This window comes from Triturus cristatus, chromosome 5_2 (genome assembly GCF_964204655.1).
Source record: "Triturus cristatus chromosome 5_2, aTriCri1.1, whole genome shotgun sequence".
In the NCBI taxonomy this organism is placed as follows: Eukaryota; Metazoa; Chordata; class Amphibia; order Caudata; family Salamandridae; genus Triturus; species Triturus cristatus.
Genome location: NC_140588.1, coordinates 183,333,555 through 183,358,610, shown reverse-complemented (window position 1 = coordinate 183,358,610; position 25,056 = coordinate 183,333,555).

Below are 25,056 nucleotides of genomic sequence, written 5' to 3'. Positions count from 1 at the left end.
GGCCATGTTGGTTCACCTGGATGAGTTTATACATTTCCCAACTCCTGAGCAGTTGACAGGTGTCAAGGGTGAGTTCTATGCCCTGGGAGGGATGCCCCATGTCATTGGGTCTATTGATGGGACACATGTGGCTTTGGTACCACCACAGGCACAGGAGGTAGCCTATAGGAACAGGAAACATTACCACTCCATTAATGCCCTTGTGGTGTGTCTTGCTAACATGGTGATTTCCCATGTCTGTGCTCGTTTTCCAGGATCAGCACACGATGCCTACATCATGAGGCGTAGCAGGGTGCCTGAAATGATGCTGCAGCTGCGCAACGAACGAGCATGTCTTGATGGTGGGTATACTCTGTTACTCCTGTATTTAGCGTCATCTTTCTGTCTTACTGCTTCTCCTGACCCACTTCTGTCCATGATGTTTCCATGTAGGGGACTCTGGCTATCCCAACATGCCATGGCTGATCACACCTCTCCGCAACCCCACAACGGCTGCCGATCACCGGTACAACAACGCCCATGGGCAGACCAGGCGAGTGATAGAGAGGACCTTTGGCCTCCTGAAGAGCCGCTTCCGGTGCCTCGACAAGACCGGAGGCGCACTCCCATATGCACCGGTGAAGGTCTGCAAAATCTTCCTCGTGTGCTGCATGCTGCACAACATGGCAGTGAAGAAAGCTGTGCCACTCATCCTGGATCCGAATGAGCAGGAACATCCACCCGTGGAGGACGAGGGGCTTGGTGACGAGGCAAGTAATGTCGAGGAGGAGGAGGAAGAGGACATCCGGAGTCGGCTCATACGCAACTTCTTTGCTTAGTGGTGAGTTGCAGTGTCTGAGTGTGCACGCATTGAGCCTTGTGTGGCATGTGTTGCAATGTGTGGGTCCATCTGCATGTCTGGCAAGTGAGTCAGAGGTGTGTTTGGATGTGTCACTCGAGTGATGGTGTAATAACAGTATGTCTTACCTGAGACACTATTTTCACCTAGCAAGTTGACAACCTTATACGTGTCGAGTACATGCCCATGCATGCGGATGTGCTTCTTTTGGCTCACTTCTTGTGTGTCTCTCATCCACAGGTATTTGCCCATGCTGTCTGCTGGTGGCATTGTTGTGCTCCTGCTATTCCTCATGAATACAGCAACGTGTGCTGAATCAGCGTAACATGCACGGACATGTCGAAAAATCACCTTAGGGTAAGGGATGCACCACGGCTTTTTGGGTGTGCTATGTGTTTGGAATATGTGTGCACTGCTCCTGTTCATGTTTGGTTACTTAGCATACATGTAGAATCACCATGGGTCACATGACATGGAGCTGGATTCACCTGAATTGATAGTCACTCTTGGTGACAGTCATCTGTAATGTGATTGTGGATTGTGATGAAGGCATCAATGTGTGTAACACTGCCCTCGGAAACATACGGGATGCACCGGGTTGACATAGTGTGGGACATCCCCATTAGTGGTTCAATGGTGAATTGCAGCCTCTCCGTGAGCAGCACGGGGTGTTTGCCTCAAACCTGTCACTTGTGTGCCAGTTCTATGGGTTTCCTGCATCTGTGGTGCAAAGGGGGGTGCCAGTGTAGGTTCCACATGTTCATCCACATGACCTGTGCATCTGTTAATATAGATGCATTTGCCTTCCGGCAAACATGACTAATAAAGGTGTCCCTCAGCCTCCAAGGTGCCTCATCTCTGTTAATGCAGGTCTCTTGCCACTGTGCATGCGGCATGTCTGGCATAGTTGTCACAGATCGTGCATATGAGTCTATGTGTAGAGTAGCAAGATGCAAGCTGTTTGTCAGGGATTATGATATGTATTGTGCATGATGTACATGGCTGTGTAGGTATTTTGCCATCTCAGTCCTCACAACGGCCACTTTTGCTGCATGTGCATCCATTGTCTGTGTGTGTGCCATGTTGAACCAGACACTCCTCCCTTCTCATACACCTTTTGCAGTAGTCCTTTCTGACATGCTTGTGTTAGTGTGCAACGTGCAACTTGTGGCATGGTTTCCAGGACATGGCGCCTGCTGATGCAGGCCCTGCAGCAAGGGCACACAGAGTTTCTATATTTGCCCTCACACACACGCCTCTAAGATGCACCCCCCTTCCTCCCTCCACCCATTCATTTTGGTGTAATCTGCTTGTGTGTGACACAGTTGCGGTGGCAAAGGCTGGACCGTCTGCACATGCTACGTGTACATTGCATGTGCCTCATGTCCTTACATGTGCCACATCACGCTACATCATGATGTTGAGGCCACCCACCAAGCAATGTCCATCCAATACATCTGTTGCATGCACTCAGGCATGCACTCATCGCCCACACAACACCTTTGCATAATGAGTGTGCAACTCCAACTGCCTACACAGCGCTGGCACGCCTTCCAGGCCCTGTCACACCAACCAGGTCATGTCCCTCCTACTCCCCACCGGCTCTGTACCCCAACATGGCCATGTGAGTTGTACTCCAGGCTTCTGCATGTAGTATGGTGTCGTTGTGGGACACATGGCACAGGTATCATGTCTCAGCGTGTCAGTCTACAATGTGTCCAGGATACCCCTCTACACCATGATATGCGCACTGCATCTCATCATCATCTGGTGTCCCATTGACAGGCAGGTGCTCCTCACCCTCCCCAAAGACGCAGTCCTTGCCAGTTCCCATATTGAATAATGCATGGTATCCATTGACAGATGGCTGCACGTTGGCCACCTGATGCTGGACTTGTACACGACTGAGGTGTTCGTCTGCGGATTGTCCCCTTACAGCTGGGTCAACTGCTTGTGTCCCACCCGCAAGTGCCCTGCACAGGCACACAGTGTCCACGCACACGAGCTGGTGTGCATCATGGAATGCTTGCTCACATGTGCTATGTTGATCACCAGCATCAGTACCTCAGGCCTCAGAACACTCTGCATTATGCACACGGTCCACTGTTCGATCCACCTCAAGGCAAGACAGACCATCCCCCAGGTCAACTTCGACATCCATGTCCAATCCTACCCTGCACTCTTGGGAGAAGTACCTTACAACTCCCATGACACTTGTCCACATCCAGGGTGCATCTGCACAGCTCTGCTTCAACATCCGGCAACCCAGCCACATCACCGTCCAACAGGGATAGCGGCAATGGATCACTGTCATCTGCTGGATGACCTTCACAATCCACAGCCACACTCAGAATGCAGCCCACAACCACGCCCCCAACACAACCATGTGGCACTGTCATCCAAGACCCCATTGTGCCATCTCCATGCATCCAACCTTGGCCTGGCCACCATTGTCCACATCCACCTGACTCCTGCTTGCAGGACATAGTTCTCCCACCTGGCTACACATACCTGGGACTCCCACCCCAGGACACTCCACATGATCCCTGACCTCTGTGCATGACTGTTGCTCTTCGACATAGGTCTGTCCACACAGTTGTGCAGGCACCCCCTCAGCTGGTTGGGCCCATCACGGGTGAGTATGGTGCTCCATGTCTGTATTGGATGATACATTGTGACCCACGTGTGTCCTGTGCCAGACTCAGACCCCAGGGTATGCATGGTTGGAGTTACTTCAAAACTCAGGCATGGTTTGACTTGCCAACACACACATGTAATGGAATAATGCTAAATGACGGCATCATCTCGTGATTTCTAATATATTTATTGGTGGTGGGGTACGTGTTTGGAGGATGCAATTAGGTGCTGTACCGGGGGTATAGAATCCAAAGTTCACAGGGGGAGATGGTATCCTTGCCATTGGAAGTCATCAGAGTCCATGCCACAGTCTTTGTCAACATTGGTCAGACAGTGACCAGCAAGTCCATGTGGCAGATAATGTCATTTGATGAGGTGCTGCTGTTGCGCCAGAGGGCCAGGTGCCAGGCCAGGTGACCTGGGAGATGGTGATGGTCCGCTGACTCTCACGGTCTTTTGCGTGGACGACCCACCTTCCTCCGGGGACCCTCAGATGCAGGCCTTGACGATGCTGGGGACGCTCCGTCAGATGAATCCTCCTCCCTCCCTGTGTCTGGTGCTGGTCTATGCCTGGTGGCACAGGAAGGGTTTGCCAGGCTTTGGGCGATCTGATGGAGTGAATGGCTCACGTCCCTGTGCACCGCCAGGAGCTCTGCCAGTCTTGCCTTCATCCGTCCTTGGTGTTGTTGATGACTGGCATGATGCTCGACCTGCAGGTTCTTAATCTCATCGAGGGTCCCCTGCATCTCGGAGAGTCTTGACACGACCTGGTCGATGCCTCTGGTGTCACGCCGGTATGTGTCCAGGATGTTGCGGACGTGTGACATAACCGGTTCCTCAGCTGGCTGGTCAGGCTCGCGCCTCCGCCGTCCTCCACTCCCACCACCCCTGCCCACTTGAGCCTGGCCTGCCCTTGTGGGCACGTCGGGTCTCCGGGACCCCTGAGGGATGGCATTTGCGGGGTCGCCTGCCTCCTCCTGGGTGCCCGGGGTCCCTCGTCCCTCCTGGTCAGACTGGCTGCGTTGTGTGCGAGCAGGGCTCCTGTGTGTATCCTGGGATGTGGCAGGAATGGGGGTGGTGGTTGGCACAGTTGTACCTGACGCAGGTGCTGCAGGTGCTTGGGCACCAGAGGGGCCAGGTTGGTCGGGGTCATCCACGGTGTGGTGAGAGTCGTCGCTGCCGGTGGGATCATCGTCACGCCGAGCCTGGTCCTGTGTGTCTTCCCCCCCAGTGTTGGGGGGAGATCGACGATGTTGCCCTGTGTGTGAGAGAGAGACAATGTTAATGGTGTTACATGCGTCATCCATATTTCATACATATTCAAGTTGTCACAGTTGCTCTGGGTAGTTGGATATGTCTAGCATTCCTCTCACAGTGCACTTGTGGATGGGTATGTTGCGGGGGTCAGATTGATATGTACTCCTGGTTATTTGGCCTGTCTAATGAGTGTTGAGATGGTTATTTGGCTATGGATTGGTCTTGTTGTGTCACATATCCATTGTGGGAGTGCCAATTTGCGCTGGCTGCCCCGGGGGTGTGTGCTTGTGTAAGGGGGGGGGGTGACCGGGCATGCTGTTGGGCGTGGTGTGATTTGTCATTGGGTCTACCAGGTGATGTGTCTATCCCCTCATGGTGCCTGGTGGCATGACAGTGAATGTGAGTTCCTGTGGTAGGTAGGTGGCATGTGGAGTTGGTGTTTGAGTGTACAGTGGTCACAGGTTTGCCTTGTGCTGTCTACAGCAGGGCCAAGTGTCATCTACCTTGTCTGTACTTGGCAAGTCCCTGTGCATTGTGCATGGTGCATGGGTATGTCCCTTGGCCACGGCTGTCAACACTTTTCCTATGTGTGACACACTCTTTGTTGTTGCAGCAGTTTTGAACGCAGGGAGCAGTGTAGCAAGCGTGCGTAGCGAGCGCTGCAGAACCGACTTACGTGTTGCACTGTACGCGGCCAAATGTTGCTTTGTCATGTCTATTAGAGAATGCAGGTAGGAAACTTATGCATTTGTGACTGGGTTCTGACAAACACAGTGAGTGGGTATACTGGGTGTGAGGTTAGGTTTGTGCCTGCAGCGAGGATCGACTCGTGCACAGTTTGACACATGGGCCAGTGCTTTCCAAACGAATGAGGGGTGTTTCACGCACTGCCAGACCTTGTCAACATGCACACAGTCCACCTGCTGATGTGCGGACATGCCCACACCACCCAAGGGTGATTTTGTCTCCCTCTGTCTCTCCCTCTCCCTCCCTCTCTCTCCCTCTCCCTCCATCTGTCTGTCACCCTCTGTCGCCCTCTGTCGCCCTCTGTCTCCCTCCCTCTCTCTCCCTCCCCCCCTCTGTCTGTCGCCCTCTGTCGCCCTCTGTCTCCCTCCCTCTCTCTCCCTCTCCCTCTGTCTGTCTGTCACCCTCTGTCACCTCAGCCCAGCTTCCTGGGCACACACACTTTGCAGGTCTTTCAAAGGCCATTTGCTTGTTCATGTGGCTTTGTATGGAATCTCCCGGACCCCATTGGGCAGAGTGTCTCTGAGTCTGCGCTGCAGCGGCTGTGTGTGCTGACACTCTTTCACAGTGTTGCCTCTTTATTAGCTGCTGTTATGTGCGAATTGGGCCTTCATACCCATGTCATCCTGCGACGCGGCCGCCATTTGCAGGCAACACAGTACAGTGTCGGGACACACTGTTTGTGTAGCTCTGCCCTAGGCCATATGGGCTGAGGGCATTGGTGTCTGCTTATGAGTTGCACAATGTGATTTTGGAGGCCCCCCCTCCCGGCATCACGGACATCCTGTCTTGTGTTGGTGTTTTGTGTGGCCTGTAACTTGGCATGGCCTTGCTTGGTGCATGGGGCATGGAGCCAATAGTGGCATGTGCGTGTTGTTGGAATGTGGTTGCGTCCGGTGATGGCTTTGGGGTAGTTGCGTGCATTATCGGGAGTTGGGTTGTGGATGCGGTTCCCCCCATGTGGGGTGAATTGTTTGTGTACTCACCAGGCTCGGCGAGTCCTTTTAGTCCATGTACTCCCACCGGCGGCAGCGTGCGCATCACCTTTTCCTCCCAGGGATGGTAGTGTACCGGTCTGCGGGGCGGCCCACCTCCAGTGATGTTCCCCTGGTTGTGTTTGTCGGTCATTTTGGCGTGGACCCTCCTCCGCAGATCGTACCACCTGGCTTGGCATTCATGCCTGGTCCTTCGGATGGGCGCAACAGCATTCACCCTGTCGATGATCCTCTGCCACATGGCTGATTTTTCTGAGACGCTGGTCTGTCTGACCAATGTTCCAAAGAGCTGTGGCTCGACTCTGATGATTTCGTTGACAAGGATCTCCAGCTCCGCTGTTGAGAACTTTGGATTCCTGTCTGTGGGCATGGTGTGGGGTGTGGGTGTGGATGGTTGTGGGTGTGTGGGTGTGGTTGTGAAGGTGTGTGTGTGAATGTGATGAGGGGGTGTTTGTGAAGGTGGTTGTGTGAAGGTGTGCAAGTGTAAGGTGTAGTAAAGGTTCAAGTCTGGTGCTGTGGGTTGTCTGTGGGGTCTGGCAGCAGTGGGTCTGTTGCAAAGGCTCATGGTTTGTGTGTGTGGGCCCTTTTTATTGGTCCATTTGTGGGTGTGGCTGTGTTTGAACTTTGCGTGGGTGTGTTATAAGGGGTGGTTGTGTTTTGGGCCTCTGTTTACCTGTTTGGCTGTTGCAGGTCAGTGTATTGGGTGTATTTGGGCTTGTTGGACGTGTTTTGTGGTGTTGTGCGATTCGAATTGACTCTCCTTGTGGTGTTTTGCAGTGTCCTGGTTCAGTACGTTTGTTTTTCGCGTCTGTGCGGTGCGTACATCGGCCATGTTGTTGTACAGTGCTCACATTTGCTATGGCTTGGTACGACTCGTACATGCGCACGGCTGGGTGAGGGTGCTGGTGTAGGGGCCTCGGGTAGGGTGCGTACAGGCACGGGCAGGGTGTGGGGGCCTGGGGGTACATGCCGTACATACGTGAACCCAGGGTACGACGCGTACATGGGGGGGCTTGGGGTACGGCGCGTACATATGGGGTGCTGGGGGTACGGTGTGTGACCCACCCCCGTATGGACGGTGCGTACCCCCAGCCTCCGTATGTAAGCACCGTCCCCAGAACATACCCCCACCCCCGTACGTACGGCGCGTACCCCCACCCCCCGTATGTACGGCGCGTACCCCCACCCCTGTATGTACGGCGCATACCCCCACCCCCGTATGTACGGCGCGTACCCCCACCTCCCCCCGTATGTATGGCGCGTACCCCCACCCCGTATGTACGGCGCGTACCCCCACCCCCGTATGTACGGCACGTACCCCCACTCCCCCTATGTACGGAGCGTACCACCACCCCCGTAGGTACGCTGTGGACCCCCAGCGCGTGACGCACCGTACATAGGGGGGCTAGGGGTACGCCTCATACCTACGGGGTGGGGGTACGCGCCGTACATATGGGGGTGGGGGTACGCGCCGTACATACGGGGGTTGGGGGTACGCGCCATACATACGGGGGTGGGGGTACGCGCCGTACATGCGGGGTGGGGGTACACGCCGTACATACGAGGGGGTGGGGGTATGCGCCGTACATACGGGGGTGGGGGTACGTGCCGTACATACGGGGGTGGGGGTACGTGCCGTACATACGGGGGGTTGGGGGGGGGGGTGTTCGGCGCGTACCGGGCACCTGTTTGGACGTCTCCATGGTTGCTATGGGAGTTCGCTCCGGACGGTCTTTTTTCCATACGGTTGGACAATCGGACGGACGGTACGGATCGTACTTGCGCGCTCGGACTTCAGTTTTCCGATTCGTACGTAAAACTGTCCGGGGACGTGTCGGACACTTTTCCCGACCCGAGGACGTGTCCGGGAATTTACCCAATGCGGTTCGTATGGACTTTTTCACATGCGAATCGTACTTGCCAGTTTGTACGGGACTTGTACGATTCGTACGGAAAAAAATCCAGATACGATTCGTACGGGGAATTTTTTTAATGGATCGGAATCGACCCCCAAGTCGGGGCAATATCAGTATCTTTTATAAAAATCTTCATGGGCTTAAAGAGGTCTACAGCCAGCATCGAGCATTTGGCTAATAATTGGCAGAAACATTTTGGTTTTGAAGTTTCCACGACTAAGATACCAAGAGTTTTCTATTATCACACAATGCGCTACTGTATCTCGGCTCAAAGTTCCTTTCAATAACATTTAGTACGATCTGTATTTATGCCTCATTGACTGCATACATGAGGCCTTAAAGAGACCTTGAACTGCTTCGGATGTCAGAAGCTCATTGCAGATACTAACCATATTTTGGCTTTGTTGTTTACTGTATGGGGCCTCTATCATGTTCTTTCTGGGTGGTGAACCCTTCTTATCACCTCTTTGAAATAGATGTAATACGGTGACCTAAACTGATGATAGTTCTGTTCCTGGATCTAGATTATTTATTTCATGAGTTGTCTTTCCTGTGTGCATTTTTTGCATGACAGGACATCAACTATATATAAATATGTCATATAGAACATCTAGCGAATTAATTATATGTACATTAGATGCCATTTCAATGATTATTACATTGAAAAGATTTTGTGATTGATTAATTCATTGGTGAGTGCTCATGCTAAAACATTTCGATCTAACAAACTCTTCATCAGGGAGGCTTTCCTTAGCGAGAACTCAAAGATCTGTAAATTACATAATAAACATACTAATTATTTACACCTCTAAACAATTTTATGTTCCTCTTCAAGAGTACAACGATATCCCTATATTAAATGTGTAGTTATTCTGTGTTTTCTAATACAAACTGTTTGAGACTGATACTGTGTCCTGGAAGTGATGTACAAAAGTAACAGTGGAAACATGACCAAACTTTGTTCATGATTTGATCTTTATTTGTACATAAATTCTTTTGTAGCAAGAGGAATCCACATACTATAATGTTGAAGTAATATCATGTTTCTCCCGTTCCTGCAGCTTAATCACGGCTGTATAAAGTTAGGCAAACCATCTCAAGCTTTGAGTCCTGTGTCAATTTCTGTTAGCACAGCCTTGCACAGTGAACGTGCATGCTAACTGCTTACCTGCTTACACAAGTGTAATCCCCAATAAACAAGCAGTTTACCATCCATCAAAATTCCATTACAATCTTATTCTGGAATTAAAACGATTTGTATAAATTAAGAAACTGAAAATAGGACTACAGTTCCATGTTTTCTAACAATTGAAGACATACTACACCTGGCAGTGATACCTTGATGTAAGACCATACTTGCATGGAAAGTATTTAACAGAAATATCGAAAACAACTATAATGATGCAAAAATAACATGATGCAGAAATATCGCTCTCAACAATATTTTTTTCAGGTTATATCGCTGTTATGAATATTATTGTTGTAAATATTGTTTTCAATACTATAGTTGTAAAGAATATCGTGTTTTAATTAATTCATTGTATTTTAGTTTATATATTAATTTTATGTGGTAGTATTCTTTGTATGATTGCTATAATTTTAAAAAATAAACTTTGGAATTTTAAGTGATTTTGAATTTTGAATTTAATGTTAAAAGTAATTTATAGTGTTGTAGCGAGTGGTTGGGTTTGTCGGGGGATAGGGTGAGAAGTCAATGAAGTGATATTTAAGAATGAATTCATTCATAAAAGTAAGTATGTGATTGATGTTCATTATGTATATTATGTGATATAGATTTATTAGACTTATATTTTGGATACGAGCTGCTGTATTTATAGCAGTATAAGGTGGGAAGTTAACTAGGTAATAATTAACAAACAATGATTTTTTTATTTACTCTTATTTTTTAATTAATTATCAATTCTGTAAATTGTGTCATACTCATATATTTGACTTATTTGTTTGGTGCAGGATGATGCTGAGTGTGTAGGATTATGGGGTGGGAAGTTAATTAAGGAATAATAAATTAATAATGAATTAATATTTTCAATTATTATTGAATTGATTTTAAATTATGCAAATTGTTTAATACTGTTCTATTTTAGTTATATTTAAGTTGCTGGTTGCTAGGTTTGTTAGAGTATATGGGGGAAGTTTACTAAAAATAATTAAAAAAAATAATTACTATTAATGTATGATTAAATACTTAATTGATTATTAAGAATCTAAATTGTGTAATAATTATATATTTTAGTTATATTGCTGGTGTGGGCTGCTGGGTTTGAAGAACTGTAGGGTGGGAGGTTAATCAAAAAATAATTAGCATATAACTATTAATTCCTAATTATGTGATCGTTTATCAATCATGAAAATTGTCTTATACTTATTTATTTTCATTATATTTTAGGTGTGGGTTGCTCAGTTTGTAGGGGTATAGGATGGAAAGTTAAATAAGTAATCTTAACTGAAAATTAATTATTACATTGTTTGTGAATTTTGTAGATTGGATGTTTTTGTTTTTATATATATATATATACATATTATTTTAAGTAATGTTTATATTTGGAGTTTTACATTTTTTCTAAATCAATAGGGTATTTCAAGTATGTAATGTGTTTGAAGTGAAGTAGCCTACCCAATTTTTCAGAGAATGGAGTGGGACTAGTAAATGTTACCCCACTGAAGTCCACTGCTTTCATTACTTTTGCACAGACTGAAGTGGGACTAGTAAATCTTACCCCTCCTAAGTCTAATGCTTTCCCTACTGTTGCACAGACTGGAATGGTAATAGTAAATTTTACCACTCCGAAGTCCAACACTTTCACTACCATTGCGCACACTGGAGTTGGAATAGTAGATTTAACCTGTCCGAAGTCCAACGCATTCCTTAATGTTGCTTAGACTGGAGTGGGAATGGTAAATGCAACCCCTCCGAAGTCAAAGGCTTTTCCTACTGTTACACAGGCTGGAGTGGGAATAGAAAATGTAAACCCTCCAAAGTCCAATGTTTTCCCTACTGTTGTGCAGACTGGAGAGGAAATAATATAGTTAACCCCTCCAAAGTCCTGCAATTTTTCTACTGTTGCATAAACAGGGTAGGAATAGTATATCAATTATTCCCAGACTCCAATATATTTCCTAATATTACTTAAATATATATATTACAAATATTTGTTTATCATTTAAATTGTGTAGTATTTGTTTATATTTTTACTTTTTTAAATATTTTTTTAAATATTTTATACAAATGTGTTTTTTTGTTTGATAATTTATTTATGTTTTTTAATTGAATTGTTAATATTTTTTTCAGTTTTGGGTAAAAAAAACATACATGTATATATCATTTTAATTTTTGTGTTACAATATATATATATATATATCTATAGCATTCAACCCCAAAAAGTCCTCATATCCCCGAGTCCTATCGACAGTGGTGTGCGACTGGGTGAGGAACATGATAACATCCAAATTCACTTTTCTCTAACCAAATAAAAGAGAAATTTGCCCTCTGTTGTTGTTGTCACATTGCTATTTGATCCATAACTTCAGATAATATAAAGGCACTATGCAGTGATGAAAGAACACCTGGCTCACAGGTGAAGGGCATTCCTCCCCACCAAATATAAATACCATACCATGTGAGTGACATAGAAAAATGGCTATAGAGTGAAAAATGTCAGTCTAACGTTTTATTCAATGTATATTGGTATTAATAAAATAAAATCAAGTATGAACATTATGTCTTTATCTTTTTGGGTTGTGTGGGTTTGTTGGAAATGGCTCTTTCTGCAGGGCCATCCCCAAACGTTATGCCTTTGCTTCTTCCCTTTTTGGTGAATTAGTATTTGTTGACTTTAGGACTTTGGACACTTTGCCATAGCTAACCAGTGCTAAAGTGCATGTGCTGTCTATTTAAAATATGGTAAAATTGGCATATGCACAATTGGTATATTTAATTTACTTATAAATCGCTAGTAACATGCATTACACATGCTCAAGGCCTGTAAATTTAATACTACTAGTGGGTCTGTAGCACTTATTGTGCCACCCACTTAAGTAGCCTTTTTTAATAATGTCTCAGGCCTGCTATTGCAGAGCCTGTGTGTGCAGTTTTAAACTGCCATGCCGACCTGGCAAGTTAACCCTCTTGCCAGGCCCAAACCTTTCCTTTTAATACATATAAATCCCCCCTAAGGTAGGCCCTGGGCAGCCCAAGGGGAGGGTGCAGTGTAGTTAAAAAGTAGGACATGTACTTTAAGTTTTACATGTCCCGGTAGTGAAAAACTCATTCATTTGTTTTCCTCTACTGCAAGGTTTATCTCTCCTATAGGATAACATTGGGATTGCCTTATTACATTTTTATAAGTGAACTTTCCAATTGGGAAGAGATGGGACCCACAAATTTGGTGTCTCTGTAATCACAATTGAAAAACAAAACTTACAGTGAAGTTTGATTTCAAATCGCAATTCTGAAAGTGTCACTTTTAGAAAGTTAGCTTTTTCTTACTATAACCATTTGGTGCCTTCTGCCTGTCTCTGGAATACAAGTCTGGGGTGAGTGACTGCTGACTCTGTGCATTCCCTATAGACAGCCATAAACAAAGGAAGGGTGGGTGTGACTGAGTGGCCATCTGCTTCTTCATGGGTCATCCTGGGCAGGATGGGGTGAGGGGCTGACACTTGCACATGTAAAGGCAGTCTCCTGTTTCCACACAAAGGGTTGCACAACCCCCTGTAGTGAGTCTGGAGCCTGGGCAGAAAACAAAGGTATGTGTGCACTTCAAAGGCATCTCTTTGAAGTCTCTTCACTTCAAAGGCCCAACTGGGTATAAGTACTGGACCTTTGACACCACCAACCCGTACCTGCTGCCCTGTTGCCTGGGAATGAGAAGGACTGGACCTGCATCTCTACAACCTAGAACCCAGAGTGACTCCAAGGGTCTGCTGACTGGTCTCCTATTTTTTGAAGTCTCAGGGACACAAAAGACTTTCAACCAGCCTGCCCCTGCAGCTGGACTCTGCCATCTGTGAGCCTGCCCTGCCCAGTGATACCACCCCAGTCTTGGATGCTTGGAAGTGGGCTTAAGGAGCTCTGCCCTCTGTGTTCCTCATCGGAACTTCCACGAAGCAATGCAAAGCCCCATCAATCCAGTCTCACTGGAACCAACACTGGGTAGCGCAAAGCCCTGCAAATCTTCTGCCAGTCTATGGACCCGACACACAGCAGTGCCACACCCTGCAAAGCCTCGCCGCACAGCTCCCCGAGATCGACGCAAAGTGACATCAAGACCCACAAACTCTCATCGCACAGCTCCCCGGGACCGACGCAAAGCGACGCCAAGCCCTGCAAGGCCTCGCCGCACAGCTTCTCGGAACCGACGCAGGACGAAGTGAAGCTGTGCAAAGCAACACCGCGCAGGGTGTGCACCAGGATTTAAGGTTGTGTGTTCAGCATGCCCAAGTGGATCCCTGTAGCCGTCCCGCACTCCATCGCAGTCAGCCTGAACTTGTAACTTTGTCCTGATCTGGCATGATCAGAGAAATCACAGTTGGTGTTTTGCACTTTTATGCGCTATTTTCACCTTAATCTTTACAATTTCATATCTCAGGATCTACGTATTGGATTTTTATTGTTTTGGTCTCGTTTTATTTATTAAACTTAGTTCTATTTATCTAACCCAGTGTGGTATCTTAGTGTGTGGTGTTTTCACTATGTTACTGTTTGAAGTGCAGCACAAATGCTTAACACATTGCCTCTTAAATTAAGCCTGACTACTCTGTGCCCAGATACCAGAGGGTATCTGACTTATCCTGACTAGGATTATGGTTCCTGTTTGGACTGGGTGCATACCTTTGGCAACCAGAAGCCCAATTTCGAAGAGGGTTTATTTAAATATTGGGTGGGTAGCGTTTAATGAAAAAGGTGTTTTATTTTGTATGCTTTTGGTTGTTTAATTAACTATCTATGTTAGATATTAATTTCGAGGTAACATATTTCATTATTGCATTAATCTTTAATTATTGATTATTTATGTAGTTTGCAGCTTCTTTAGGGGGATAGGCTGGGTAGTGTCTCAAAAAAATAAGTAAAATTAAATCATATTTTTAGTAAAAACAATATATTTGATAACAAGGATTTTAAAATAAATTAAAATATTTGAATATGTTAATTTGCATTTCCAAAAATTGATAATTAATACATCAATTCTTCAAATTTAAACATGCTTCTGATTTATAATATTAGTAGTATCTGTATTTGTTTATGAAATATAATTTAATTTAATTACATAAATCTTTAAAAGAATCATTTACAAATACATGAAATGTATATTGAATCTATTATTAAATAATATTGAGTATATTTTTAAATAAGGGCCTTCTATTTTAAAATTACTTGGAAATTAATGTGTCTAGGACTGACTTTTGAATTTTTAAAGTAAAGTTAATAAATATTTTTTAAATGATTAGTGTTGCTTGAGATATAGAGTGTGATTTATACTTTGAGAGATAGTACTTCACCCATCGGTGTGGCGAAGGACATTACGTCTGCCACCCTGACTACCGTCCATCAACTAAAGAGCTAATCACTGGCCCAGCAGTCATCGCTGACCACTGAAATAAATCTCTTTCCCAGCAGTTCCTGTCAAGCTCACTAACCTGCGTTTCCTTGTTCCCTAGATCTGCTGCAGATGTGACATGAATCCCACCACTACCCTCATGCAGTGCAACCAAATGCCACTATTGTCTGATAGATGATGGGACACCACCAAGAGAAATAAATGCTTTGAAGAGTGTTTTCAGGTGCTCCTATCTTTCCTAAGTGAATTCCAGATTTTCATCAAATGCCTCTTTGGTTTTTCCCGATTTTGGCAGGCACCCTACAGAATTAATAAAATGAGAGTAATGCAAATTATCTTGTCTAATTCCCATACTTTAACAACCAATCAGATTCATTAGTTTGCTAACTTTGAGCAATTTATGTGGCTAAGCCACTAAGGGGCCGATTACGATGAATGTCGGAAAGCCTCTGATCTCAGGTCGGAGGCTTTCCGACACTCATCAGTGGGTTTCACTTCCGACCAGCTAATTACAATCTAGGCGGTTGGAATTGAAACTGACCAGTCATTCTGCCTGGATTCCAACAGGCTCATGGAGCCCGTCTGCCCAGTAGAGACTGGCCCTTAATCCCAATGGACGGATTTTCCACCATTGGGATTACGATGCTTGGTTTCCCACAGGCTTTCCATGCTGGGTTTTCTGACATAGAAAGCCTGTCAGAAAGTGAGCTTAGGTGCCCCTAGCAAGGCCCCCTTCTCTTTGTGGTCTCTGGTTGGGGGCCGAGGGGGAACTTATGCTACCCACCTGTTGATCCCTGCACCATGTGGCAGGCAGCTTGCGGTGCACGGATGAACACAATCGCCCATTCCTCTACAGTAGCTTGTGCTATGGCCAGTTTACGGCCACACCACAAGCTCCCATTGAGAAATGGGCGTATGGAACCACACCATGTGCAGTCGCATTGTAATCATGGTGTCAGGACTGCCGACCGGAGGTCAGTTGATCCCAAGACCGGGACGGTGTCGGTCAGAGGCAACTTCGACTGATATCATAATAAGGCCCTAAATAATCATGCAAGTTCTTCTTGGGGGGAAGACACTGAGTATAAGTTCTATTATTCTTTGGCTCCAGTTCCCCCACAAAAGCTCTGGGCTTCAGGGTTTGAAGTTCAAGATGGCAGGTTGGTGCTAAACAACTTTGTTCGCATGTAACTTTCATCCTTGTGTGCAAGTGTTCCAAATAGTGGTTCTTCACACATTCCCTAATGTTTGCGCCTGCATTGAAGTCTGTCAACGAAAATAACTAACCCTAATTTTATCCCTTTATCTTGCAGGTTGATTACAGATTGTCATCGTTGATGGATCAAAAAAGGGGAGAAGGAAAAAAACAAAGACTTGTTTCTGATTCTGGAATCAGGTATGTCTGCAACAAACCCAAAGACTGAGATCCGCTGATAAGTCAAAATCTCATCAGTAAACCTCCATCCAAGCATGAGGCAAGCCAAGCAATTGGCACATGCATTGGGTGGGGTTTATATACTCTCTCTGCCTTCCAGGATGGCCACCATATTTCGTGCCTTGAGGAAATCTTGATGACTCTTGCGAGATTCCTCAGACATATGTAGTAGTATTTTATATTGATTTGGGAAAGCCAAAGGGAGGGTGGGAAAATTATATTTGGGGTTTTATCACCTGATTCTGCACTAGGACTGGAACCTGGGGAGCAGGTTAAGTAAAACATGACAGTTACATTCAATGTTCAAAACATTTGGAGATCAACCGCTGTCAGTTTTGACTGCCTATCTCCAAAGCAGGATTTTCTTTAAAAAAATACAAAAAACTTATGACCCTGTACCCTGGGATGTTTCTACCAGGGTGTGGGGTCATTCTTTTTTTTCTGTCCCTCACCGACAACCTATTTCTGGTGGTTGCAGACAGGAAAAAAGTTATTACACCGTCCACCTTCCTCTGATGGTCCTGACTCCATTGGGTCATCTGAGGAAGTTTTACAGTGATGAAGACAATGGGGGATCTTACAATGGAAAGCCAGCAGTCCACTTGTCTCTAAATGAGGCGGGTGGGCTGAGGGTTTGGCAGACAGAGTATTCCATTGTGTTTGGCAAACTCTAAATCAGGCCCTTATCTTTATTATTAATTGAGACACCCAACGTTACACACCCTTGCCATAATGTTTATTGGACTGTAGTTAGAATAGTAAATATACCCCCCTAATGATATGCTTTTGCCCCAATTTATGTCGGACTGGAGTTAGAAATGGAAAAATCCATCTACCAAATTAAATGCACTTAACCCAAGGCTAGTTGGGCTAGAGTTAGAATAGTAAACCTAACTTACAAATATGTCCACTTTCCCCAGTGTTAGTTGAAGTGTAGTTATAATGTTATATCTACTACCCCTAAATATACGCAGTCTCCACTGTTAATTGGATTGTAGTTAGGATAGTACATCTGACAAAATAATAGATGTACTTTATACAATGGTAGTTGAACTGAAGCTAGAATAGGAGATTTTTAGTTGGAGTGGAGGTAAAATAGTAAATCTGAAGCCTCCTGCAAATATATACATTTTTCCTAATTTTATTTAGTTCCAGTCAATGCTTTTTGCAGTTTGGTGCAGGATTCTGTCAACATGATGGAGCCCTGCACCAAACTTTTCTTTTTTATTTCAAAAAGAAAATCACAAAACTGAATTTTATTTTTGAAAATTAAAAAGAAAATGCTCCCAATGCCATGGGGAGGGGAGTATTTTGCAGTTTTCATTGCCCCATACAGCCAAGATTTTCCTGGCAGTGGCGGGCAGTGAAAGCTGGCTTCTAATTCCGTCCATGTAAATTTGGTGGGCAGAATTAGAGGTCTGCCTCCGATGGCCCTTACTACACAAGGATGGTGGAGGGATTTATTCATGGCGAAGATGGAGTCTCCACCATGATTAAACCTATGCTCTGCACGCATCTAAAGCAGGTGAGCGGACCATTACCATGGTGGTATAGATAATCTATCACTGTTGAGATGGAGTATCTATACAGCCAAAATGTAAATCAGCCCTTAAGGTGGACTGGAGTTACAATAGTAAATCCAACCCACCCTATGTAGATACACTTCCCTCAATTTTAGTTAAAGTTGAGTTAGACTAATAAACCTTCCCCCAAATATATGCATTTTCCCCAATGTTAGTTGAATTGGAGTCATAATTGTAAACCTGACACCCTTACATAGATGCTCTTTCTCCAACGTTAGTTGGACTAGAGTTAGAATAGTAAATCTGACGTCCCCAAATTTGGTTGGAGTGGAGATATACGATAGAAAATGTAATTCTCAGAACCAATGTTTATTTTTAAAATTTTCTTAAATATATATTTGTAGTGTTTGCTTTGGATTTATTAGTTATTCTTTGATGGTTATTGTTGGTTATTTTTGTAATTAATTATTTAAGTAATTAATTTGCAAAATATTTTTTATAAATATTTAATGACTTATGCGTTTATGCATATATGCAATGTATTACAAAGTAACTCATTGCAACAATGTTTTACATTTTTGCACATTTCTAAAAATGAATTTACATTTATAGAAATTAAAAATGTATTTATCAGTGAAGACATTTAATTTTAATTTGATTTTTTAGAAAATAAACGTTTATAAACAAATTAATTTGTATTGTGAAAACCTATACTTTTCATTTTTTGCAATTAAGATGATATATTTTCCAAGAAAAAATATAGAATAAATTATTCCAGAATAGTATTGCAATGTTTCCAAATCTTGAATTATTTGAAACTGTGTACATTTAATACTTTATCAATATTTTTACACTATATTTTCGTTTATGGTAGTTTTGTTAATTCTAATGCTAATTCTAAAACTCACTGCTATTGTAAACTATATTTTAGTATATTTATTTTTACCTAGATATTGTTGTATGGTGATATTTAGGACTTGATATTTTTGTTATTTAAGTGTAAGGTTTTTGATATTTTTAATTTTTAATTTTGTGTTTATCTAAATGCAGCAGAAACATTTTATCTTAAATCAGAAGTATAATTCATATTTTGACAATTCAGCAATAATCTACATTCAAACAAATAATAACACTTGTATTAGCACTTATAAAAAAAAAAGCCCTCTCTTAAATTTTTCAGTTATCAAAGACCCCCTGGTTTCCTTGTTATCGCCGTTTTCCCAGTTCTGTCAAGTTTTCTTAAACCTCTTATTTGCACCCACTCTTTCTCAATGCAAGCTCTCATGGTTTTTAACCTTATATATTTTGTTATGCCACTGAACCGCAGTTGGAATTGCTATCAGTTTCCAATTTGCTAAAATAAGTGACTTTGCCACTGTAGTAGCAATAAAACAAAGCTGGTTTTGCTTGGTGGAGAGTTCATTCGACCCAGATGGAATACGAAACAGGGCTTCAAGTGGAGAAGGAGTGATTACTTGCCCCATCTGATTCCCTATTTCATTAAAAATGTTGGCCCAGAAAATAAGCAATCTGGGACAAGTGAATATCATATGGAGCCAATCCACAGGTTCCAACCTGCATCTTAAACATATCGACTTGGCCCCGCCATACATTTTCTTGATTTTATCTGGTGTATTATAAATCATCCAATTGCAGAGAAAAGCCATTCTCTCGAAGTTAGCCATGCAAATACTCTATACCGATTGTAGAAATACCATTGCGCTAAAGTTATTTGGCAGCCATTGGCAGATGCTTTTTTGCTTTAATGGTCAGATAATAACTTCAGACCTAAGTTATGCAATAAAACTTGGTACCAATTTCCAAATCCTGAAAGAAGGGAAATAAAAAGGTCCGTCAAATTTTATCTATTGATTCACTTATACCCACCGGATAGCTGGTACAAATGTACTGTACTTGGGTATAGCTAAAAAAAGTGTGGGGCTAATCAATGGATTGTCCTGCCTTAATGTTGGCCATGCAGTAAATTGTTGTGGAAAAAATCCTTAACCCTCCGAAAGTCCACGGTTTCCCAACCACCATGAGTATGGACCAACCAAAGCTTAAGCCCAGCCTTGAACAGAGGCTGAGTTTTATTTGTGGGTGAAAATGGGGAAGTTTGCATTCTTAACACATTAGATTAAAGTGGTCAACCACAATTCAGGGAATCTTATATTTTGTTGATTTTGGTCATCTGGAGATCTGTAAAAAGAAATTGGAATCGATTCCAGCTACTTTTAGCATATTGTTCAAATTGTACTTATAATGGCATAATGACCTCTTGGACGCAGAAGCCAGACAATTTAGAAGTCTGCCTTCCTCCTGAGTTAATTGGAGAATTGATAGTTTTACCTGCGTCTTTTTCCTTTGCTAAATGAAAGTGCGCATTTCTATGTCAATGGTTTCAAAACATGATTTCGGTATTTTAATCAATACATCAGGAAAAACAAACAAAAACAGCAGGAGCAAGTTCATTTAATAAGCAGAATCTGCCCTATTATCATGAGGGGGAGTCTTAACCATTGTTTAAATAGTACACATACCTTGGTTAATAAGAACCGTAGTTTAGAGCAAATAAATCATTAAAATTAGAAATCACCTCAACACCCAAGTATCAAATGGGGCGCCCTCCTGGAACATCGTATGCATAGTGGGAGGGAGAATATTTGGGGAACAGTTAAACAATAGAGTTTCTGATTTTATCTGGTTGATTTTATAACCGCCGATTGCGGTAAGTTTAGCAATTTTGTCAAAAGTACGCTGCATATTTCCCTTATCCATGGCTAAATACTGCGCCATATCATCCGCGTATAGCTTGAGCCTTGGGGCTCCCAAAATGGGCAGATTGATAGTTTGATCTTGATGGCTGGCACGAGCCAACAGCTCTATAAATGGTGTAAACAAAATGGGAGACGTTGGGCACCCTTCAAGATTGCCCATTCTATTGGGCATCTCCCCAACCAAAATATTATTATTGATCACATTAGCTTTTGCCTCAGGGTATGATGCTTTCAGCATTCGCATAGAACTCAGCAGAAATGTGAACTTATAGAGGATTGCATATAAGACTTCCCATTCTACCGGATCAAAGACTTTTTCCAAGTCAAGCATTATATCAACAGCCTTAGTACTCTGGTTGGAATATAAATCTATTGCTTTCACCAGAAAGTTTGTCTTCGAGGACACAGTCTGCCAGGAAGGGCTCCGTTTTGGTCCATATGAATAACTGACTGGACTGCAGGCGATAGTCTGTTTGCGATAATCTTAGTGAACATCTTATAATCACAGTTGAGGAGACTAATGGGGCCTATGCGTAAGGATCCAATTCTGATTAGTCTTTCTTTAAAAAGCTGACCACTAATGACTCAGTGACTCAGTGAAAGTGCAAGGTATAGGACACCCCAGCAGGCTCTGGTTAAAGACGCGAACAAAAAATGGTGCTGATTGCAAGGAAAATATGTATACCTCTGCAGGTATACCATCCTTACAGCTGGCTTTTGTGTTAGGCGATGACTGTACTATACTTCTGCCAGAGTTATTGTAGGTGTTGTGGATTCAACTTGCACTGACGACACTGCAGAAACCTTGACATCTCTTAACCACGCTTCTATAACCTCAAGTGAGGAGTTATAAGAGTCAGAGTATAATCCTGCATAGTGGTGGAAAACATTTCAGCCACTTCTGAAGGTTGTGATTGAGTAGCAGTGGGCAAAGGATCGCAAATCGTTTTATTAGTATTAGCATTGGATCTCCGTTTGTATAACCAAGTGAAGCATTTACTGATAAATTCATTTTCGTCATATCTTTCCTGTAGATATGAAGTGTGACGCCCTATTTCTTTGGTTAAAAATTGTTTGGAAATCTTATTTAACTTGTGCTAAGGCTCTCTGCGTACTCTTATTGGGGGCTTGCACGAGCGCTTTTATAGCTTCATCCAATTGGCTTTGAAGTTTAGTACACTGTAGCTTTTCCTCCCATCTTTGTGCAGCTTGAAATGAGATAACCTGGCCTCTAAAATATGCTTTTAGCGCTTCCCATACAGTGAAATTCAGAAAAAAAGGCTTAAAAATTCCTCTAAGCCATTACTTTTCTGCTTAGCCCCGAGTCATCTGTAAGTAGCGTTTTCTTAAAGCACCATCATGACATTTGGGATAATGGCGCTACTGATGCAATGTTTGGGCAAATTAATGCATGATCAGAAAATGCATTGTTTAAAATGGCAGCATTTGTCCACAGGACTGCATGTGACATTAAAAAGAAGTCTATACGTGAAGCTGTGCCAAATCGTTTGGAGTGCCATGTATAATGTTGCGCCGCTAAGTGGTCCGTCCACCAAGGGTCAATGAGGGTGAAATTAAGGTTTGTAGAGCACGGATGGATTTGGGTTTATTCTGACGTTTTTACAAGCAAGATGTGTCAAGGGACAAGTTCTGAATAAGATTAAAATCTCCCCCCATTATCAGATGGCCCATCACCTGTTGTAATTGGGAATGAAGGTCTTGTATGGGAGAGGGCAAGTCTTCAATGGGTCCATAGTAACTTATTAAATTTAAAACCTGATTGCTAATTCTGGCTTTTACTAAAATCCATCTGGCACCTGGGTCTCGCACCACACCCAGGACATTGGATTAGACTGCAAATGTAATCAGCACTGCTACCCCACGATGCAAAGCCTGAGATGAGGCGAGGTACGAGTGTTGAATGTATGCTGGTATACATGGCTGGCAGCCCTTATCTTTTATGTGCGTCTCTTGCATGAGTATCACATCTGTTTCTAAAGAACTACGCCAAGCTAGTATACGCTGACATTTAATCTGTTATTTATTTTGTTCACATTGCAAGAGATGATTTTCAGTTTATTACACAACATTGCCTTAAGAGTATTCTAATCTAAACTGTCTGCTGCATCTGCTGCATATTTTTTGCTTTTTCCCCCAAATCTGCACCCCACTCGTGCCTCCCATTCAATCCCATACCTCCCACATACCTCACCCTGCTCCTGTCAACCCTGAAGCCAAATCTGTCCTAGGCTCCCTCCAGGCAAGACCTCTCCACCCCTGCCACCCGTGTGTCCTCCCACGACCCCTCCCTGGATCTACCCCCAAACCCTGAAGTGGTGCCTTAACATTGCACCTGAAGTCTACTTAGAGCAGCTGGAGGCATATCTGCAGGTAACCAACAGAAAACCTTTTATCAAATTTTGACCAAGTTACAATTGAGCGTTTTAGTAGCAGCAACAACACTTGTGGAGAAATAAGCCACATAAAACCTCCTCACAGTAAACCCCGTTGGTACAGCGAGATGGAATTACACCTAAGTGCCAATCTAGACAGCATGAACATTGTTTTTCTTCTTATGCTGAATTAGTGGTTACTGCTGCCTGCCCCTTTCCCTCTCACCCTTCTCATCCTTCCCACTCGATCGCTGAACTGAATGTAGGAAGTCTTGTGCTTGTTCCATCGTATGGAAAATATAAAACTGTCCCTTAAAGAGACAGCACACTGCCTGCTGGAGCATCGATATTCTGAAAGCTGCTAATCAGGTTTTTAAATTCCTTCCAGTGGCGTGCGGAAACTGTTGATATATTAGAGAAAATATTAAACAAAAAGTCCCCTGGACTTTGATAGAGGGTGTCTTTTGTGGCATTGGAAAGAATGCGTTCCTTGAGCCGATAATCTCCGAAGTTGATGAGTATCATCGGTTGATATTTGGCATTAGGGGATTGGACATGATGGTCAGGTCTAAATTTTGGGCCGCGGCTTCTGGATATACCTACTTCATTATGATATCTAAAACGAGACTAGCAGTTGCCTGACTGTTTTAGCATCCTTCTGGTATTCCAGTAATCTGAAGTTGGAGCGAAGCGATCTATTCTCAGCATCATCAATTTTAATCTGTAGATCGATTAGCTCAGCCTGAAGATTGTCGATAGATGTATCCAGTTGAGACCTAGCATCCTCCAAATTTAACAAATGCTGTTCAACCTCGATAATGCGTGCAGTTAGCCACTGTATATTGTTATTAATTAGGCTTAGTTGATGTTCTGTCTTTTTGTGCGCCTCATTCTGAGAAATTTTCATTGTTTTCAATCCACCTAATATTTAAAGGAGAAGAGCCTCCGTAGATGCAATTCAGCTTTCGCCTGTCTCACTGGCTTGCATGGATATTTGGTGATGCCCAGGGTCCGACAGCAGTGGCACCTCCTGTACAGCTACCACATGAGTTCCCTCCTGGCTTTCCCACATCATAGGCAATGGCAGGACAGGGAATGTGGTAAGTCGAAGCAAGGAGATTGCTTCTTGTTGTGAGTCGACTGTATCAACCTGTGCCTCAGAGGCTAATTTGTACCTATCCTGATCTTTTTCAGGTGCGTTGTTTCCGAGTGCCGAGGGTGCAGCATCTTTTGGCTGTTCCTTCAGCCCAAGTAAGAAAAACCAATCCCTTGATTGGACCAACAATTGAATAATCCTATGTCAAAATATCTAGAAATTCAGTTAAACACTTGGGGGCATATGTATCAAACGATTTTTTAATCGCAAACGCTGCGATTCGCAAAATAACAGCGTTTGCGATTAAAAAATCGGTAATCGGGATGTATGAGGCAAATCTCATCGCAAAATTAAGGAATTGCTAATTTAGCGATTTCTTAATTTTGCGTAAGCATTTAAGAAATCGCAAATTGCGATTTCTTAAATGATATGCAAAAAGCACCCAAGTTGTGCGAATTATCCGTAAGAAATCGCAAATTACCACCAACTTCCAGTTGGTGGTAATTTGCGATTTCCTTTCAAAAAGAACTTTTTTGAATTTTACAAAGTGCCACGTGGCGCTCATACATGCCCTTAGGGCATGTATGTGCGCCATATGCACACACATGCTAATTTCAGGGGTGCATCAGGGTGTCATCATGACACCCTTGCACCTTTGAAATTATTCTCAAATTGCGATTAGCAAATTGCGATTCGCTATTTGAGAATTACTTCCCATTCATTCCTATGGGTCTCCTGGCCCATAGGACTGAATGGGCAGGTATTCCTTAATTGCGATTTCGCAATTTGCTAATCGCAATTAAGGAATTTTAAGAAATCGCAAAAAGTTTGCAATTTTTTAAATACATCCCGTTTTGCAATTCTCAA